The sequence below is a fragment of the Penaeus vannamei genome, chromosome 29 (genome assembly GCF_042767895.1).
Source record: "Penaeus vannamei isolate JL-2024 chromosome 29, ASM4276789v1, whole genome shotgun sequence".
Lineage (NCBI taxonomy): Eukaryota > Metazoa > Arthropoda > Malacostraca > Decapoda > Penaeidae > Penaeus > Penaeus vannamei.
In genome coordinates this window covers 1,419,077-1,424,076 of record NC_091577.1, presented here as the reverse complement: position 1 = coordinate 1,424,076, position 5,000 = coordinate 1,419,077, and the positions used below count along the sequence as shown (strand labels likewise).

At 41.0% G+C, this 5,000-nt stretch overlaps 2 protein-coding genes across 3 annotated transcripts in view; one reads left to right on the top strand and one right to left on the bottom strand.

Annotated features, from left to right (window-relative positions):
- Nucleotides 1-2,250, bottom strand: part of LOC113819284 (protein FAM169B) — a 14,250-nt gene extending 12,000 nt beyond the window's left edge. The window contains exon 1 of the mRNA XM_027371525.2: nt 1,895-2,250. The gene's annotated coding sequence lies outside the window, so the exon portion shown is untranslated. The remainder of the gene's footprint in view (nt 1-1,894) is intronic.
- Nucleotides 2,251-2,632: 382 nt separating this feature from the next.
- Nucleotides 2,633-5,000, top strand: part of Csk (C-terminal Src kinase) — a 296,171-nt gene continuing 293,803 nt past the window's right edge. Inside the window, exon 1 of one of the 2 annotated variants that reach the window (XM_070142740.1) lies at nt 2,633-3,119. The gene's annotated coding sequence lies outside the window, so the exon portion shown is untranslated. The remainder of the gene's footprint in view (nt 3,120-5,000) is intronic. The other variant, XM_070142744.1, reaches the window with a different exon arrangement.

Here is a 5,000-nt window from a genome sequence, read left to right as displayed (position 1 = left end):
AAAAATATAATAGTATATGATAAACATAGCCAAATAAGAAATCATAAGAAAACATCAAGCATCATTAAAATACAAAAACAAGAAAATATTTGAGAAGCTGCCAAAACTAGCTACTTGCTTTTCTAATGTTTCCTACATAAGGTAAAGTAGAAAGAGAAAAATGAAAGGAAAATGCAAGACGATAAAGAAACTGGTGAAAGAAAATAAAAATGAATAAAATGTAAAAAATTATATGGCAGTAAATAAAGATTTTTAATATATAGAAAAGTGAGCAAAGGAAAAAGAAAAAAGAAAAGTAAAAAAAGGACAGGAACTCAACATCATCACAGCCACCACAAATGACAGCTCACAACAGCTTTTGTTGCAGGGGAATTACAGCTTATAGAAAAAGAATCCTGCATAATTCTCAATTTCCTTTAAAGGCTACAATCACAGTGCACATCACAAATTTACCCAGTTTACAAACTGCTCACTCCAAATCCTTCCTTTAGTTCCAACAAACACCATTCCTGCTATGTGTGTGACTTTATACGCCCAGTACATCAGCCTCAAGATAAAATCTTTTCAAATACCTTCTCTCTATCACTTTGCCACAAAATAAATACATAGTTGACATTTTTTGTAAATACATTTTTACAAATATTTATACATCTAAAGAACATACTAGAATAAATTTGAAATGTTTTATATACCGATTTTTTTTCAGAAACATCTAGTGGCCTGATCCTGTTCCCTGAAATATTAATATGGTGAACTTCTGCAACAGCACTCTGGCATGTACTCACAGTCACGCATGGACGGTCTCTGACTTAAATCCTTAGTCAGTGTATTACTTTACATATGATTTAAGTACCAGTTAAATATTATTTTCTCTTGGCAGCAATAAATGTTTGGGTGGGGTGAAATAGTGTACTTTAAATATGAAACTTTAAAATGAACTAAAAAAAAAATATTCAAGAAAATTATCAAACATTCACCAGTTAAAAAAGAAGAAGAAAAAATCCTGTAAATATAGAAAAAAAAACTGTGCATTAAAAGTTACATGTAACAAATCATATAGGCTATCAAATAGATTTGATAAACATGAATAATGTTCTTGAATCATATATATCTAAAAAATTACATGAATATTACAGTCATGATAAAATTTTCCGCAGCCTTTCAAAGAGTAAAGCAAAATGTTATTCCAAGGAATGCTTTTAAATTTCAGAAGCTGCACTTTACAAAAAAAAATTTTTTTGGATTTGTCCTGGGGTTCATTTCAGCACAGTTACAACTTCATGCGTAGGACATATTTGCTATAAGGCATGGTAAATCTCAACTATATCATATCAAGCAAGCCAAACTACATAAGAAATTAGGATATACCAACAAAAGAATACTACCAACCAAACTCTCTTTAGACCCTCAAACTAACTATGAAATCATAAAAAAATACACAGAAAGAATTGGGAGTCCACAAAGAATAAGAAAAATTCACCAAAAGAGAGAACTCTATCTCTAATCAGATAACTAGTATAATAACATTGGTACATTCATTCTCCTAATCTCCTGAAAGAAAGAGAAATGACCAGAAACCATGAGAAATAGTCATAAACTAAGAGAGATAATCTAAAACCATAAGAAATTACCAGATGCCAAAAGGAAATTACTAGAATCCAAGATGGACACTCACTGGACATGGTCACTGCCTACGAGCAAGGGAGAGAGAGGGGGAAAGAGAGGGAAGTGGAGACACAGACCAAAACCTTTCCAGAAGAAGAATTACAATCCCTTTTCCTCTGTCTCTCCTTTTCCTTTTCTCATATCTTCCTATCCTCCTTCTCTAGTCTCCCCTCCCTTTCATCCTCTCACCAAGTTCACATGCCTAAATCCTCTACCGAAAGCGACCTACCTTCAAAGCGACTTCCCTCTGGAGCTTGTAAATCCTCGGCAAACGTCTTGGAAGAGGAGGAAGGAGTGTAAAAGACGAGTGAGTAAGTGAGTCTGGTGAGTCTGTTCTGCTCCAGTGCACCCGAGGATCGCCGCCGCCGCTTCTTCATGCTGCCCTGATTATGACCCCCCGGTTACGCTTCACGGCTCATGGACGACTTATTTCCCTCGTTTTCCCTTATTTCTAGCTTGTGTCCCTTGTTTCCGGGGCGTCCAGGAATTTTGTGCGGGGGAAAAGGAGTAACTGTGTGAGATTCAAGGGATTTTACGTTTGTTTACATCGAGTTTGTTTACTACGAGTCTCCTTGACAGCTGATTGTTCCAACAATTTTCTCGGCAGATGGAATTTTATTTTCGATTATTGCACAACATCGTTAAATTTTGTACAGCTGATTCGTATATCAAAATATAAAAATCAAAATTATATGAGTTTTTATTAAAATTTTGTTGTTAACTATGTGAACAGATTATATTTTGAAAGAATGTAATAAGTTTCTCATGAGTTAAAGTGTAAAGTCAAATGAGAGTCTTAAATCTCCTTATATTTATTTTCTCACTAAATTCAAATAAGAAATAACACTCATTTTGACATCCTTTGAGTAGACCTTGTATGTATGTGAAGTAAAAAATATAATCGTAAGTAATTATTCGATGATTTTATGGGAAGTAAGTGTGTGTGGGTGAAGGAAAACCCTTCATCGTAAAGGCAGTGTTTATCGTGATATCGTCGCGAGTGGACGTACGCGCCCCCCACCGCTCGCCCCCTTCAGTAAAGTGTTTTTGTGGATTTCTCTCCTTATTATCCAAGTCCTTAATATCCAAGAATTGATGCGCGTGCATAGGTCCTAATTAGGCCTATAGCTCTCCTCGGGGGGATAAAAAGGACGGCGCCACGGATAAGACGTGTTAACAAGAACAACACAGATGTTTTTGTAAGTTAGAAAGTTTAGAAAGAAAACCTTCTTATTTCCAGGCCAAGTTTTATTTGTTTTTATTTTTTTGTCGAAAGTGCCGGATGATTCAATAAATTACTTTGCTACTGCCTTTCAACTCCCGGAGGAAGAGGGAAGAGGAGAAATTAATAAAAAGAGGAAGAGAGAAAACCGGGAGAAGGAGAGATAGAACACAAAATATATCCTGAGGAAAGAAAGAAGTCATAAAAATATCCTTAGCGAGCAACGTTTAAGGTAAGACGAATTACATTCATTTAGTTATTATTTTAAATAATATTTTAGAAAGAATAAAAACATTGATGTAGGCCTATTACCCTTTTGAATGAAAACAGGGTGGGGGGAAGAGGGGAGGAGAGAGAGAGAGAGAGGAAAATCACAACACAAATAGAAGGACAAGGATGCCACTATTTCCGTTAGGGCTGTCGTATTTTTTCTAGATTTTTTCCCGGTAAGGTCTCCCATATTTGCTCATTTAGGAGGAGTTCCTTAGCAACGTCTTCATCGTTTGGGGGTCATGTTATTAGGGGGTGGGGGAGGTCTGGTCGAGTGGCAGGTGGAAAGTCCAAAACAAACAAGGCATTTTACGTGCCTGTGTTTGTGTTGAAGGTCCTCGGCTTCCGGTTTTCCAGAGGGCGGCGTTGAAGAGTGCCTGTAAAAGTAGATTGTGACTGCGAGGGGCGAGGCTGTGCAGGCAAACAGGAGTTCCAGAAGGTTAGAAAGACCGCTCGCAGAGAATGAGTAGCGTGAGTGAGGATGCCAGGGAAAGGGAGAGCGAAAGAAATAAAGACGGAAAGAAGGCGAAGAGAGGGAAAAGAGAGGCAGTACGTGGGTGTACCGGAGTCATGTCATAACATGGAGTAAGAGGTGGGGTGGGGAGGTGGGGTCTGGGACAGGAGGAGGGACATCCCCACCACCCTTGGGGACCCCCGGGTGGCAGGCGCGTGTTGGTAGGCAGTTGTTGTTGTCTCAGTTGATACAGCTGCAATCTGCATGATGGCGAGCGGGGCGTGAGGCTGGATAGCAACTTCTCATTGATTCCGTGGCTGAAGGACGAGAGGTTGTCAATTTTACTGTGTCAGGAGAGAGAGAGAGAGAGAGAGAGAGAGAGAGAGAGAGAGAGAGAGAGAGAGAGAGAGAGAGAGAGAGAGAGAGAGAGAGAGAGAGAGGGGGGGGGGGGGGAAGGGAGGGATGGATGTGTGTTTAAGAGGAGGGAGTGAATGAATTGTAAACGCCCATACACACACGTGTGATACTGATGTACATGGTATTTTACTTTGTTTAATAAGATTGTTGTTTGTTGTTACTGTATCCTCATTCTTTTCTCCTTAGTGTTCTCTTTCGTCTTCGCTTCCTTTCCCTTTTTTTCTTCCTTGCCTTTATTTTCATAATTTTATTTTTTCTTCATCATTATCATTGTCTTGTCACTCTTTTCCTCCTCCCTCTCCTTTCCATCCTTCTCTTCCCTTCCTCAGTCTCTACCTGTCCTCTTCTTTCCCTTCCATCCTCATCCTCCTCTTCTCCCCTGTTTCCTTCCCCATCTCTTTCCCTTCCCTCCTCTTTCCCTTCCCTCCTTTCCTTTCCCTTCCCTCCTCTTTCCTTCTCTCTCTCCCTCTTTCCTCCTCCTCCGCTTCACCCTCCTCCTTTCCCCCTTTCTCCCCCATTTCCCCCGTCTCTTCCATTCCCCTCCCTTCTCCTGCCCCCCTTCCCCCTCCTTTTCCTCCTTCCTCCCTCCTCCTCCTTTTCTCCCCTCCTCCTCCTCCTCCTTTTCTCCCTCCTCCTCCTCTCTCCTTTTCTCCCCTCCTCCTCCTCCTCCTCTTTTCTCCCCTCTTCTTCCTCTTACTTTTCTCCCCTCCTCCTCCTCCTCCTCCTCCTCCTCCTCCCCCTCCTTTTCTCCCCTCCTCCTCCTCCTTTTCTCCCCTCCTCCTCCTCCTCCTTTTCTCCCTTCCACTCCTCCTCCTTTTCTCCCCTCCTCCGCCTCCTCCTTTTCTCCCCTCCTCCCTTCCACCCCTCCTCCTTTTCTCCCCTCCACCCCTCCTCCCACTCTCCCCTCCTCCCCTCCTCCCATTTTCTCCCCTCCTCCTCTTCCTCCTTTTCTCCCCTCCTACTCCTCCTTTT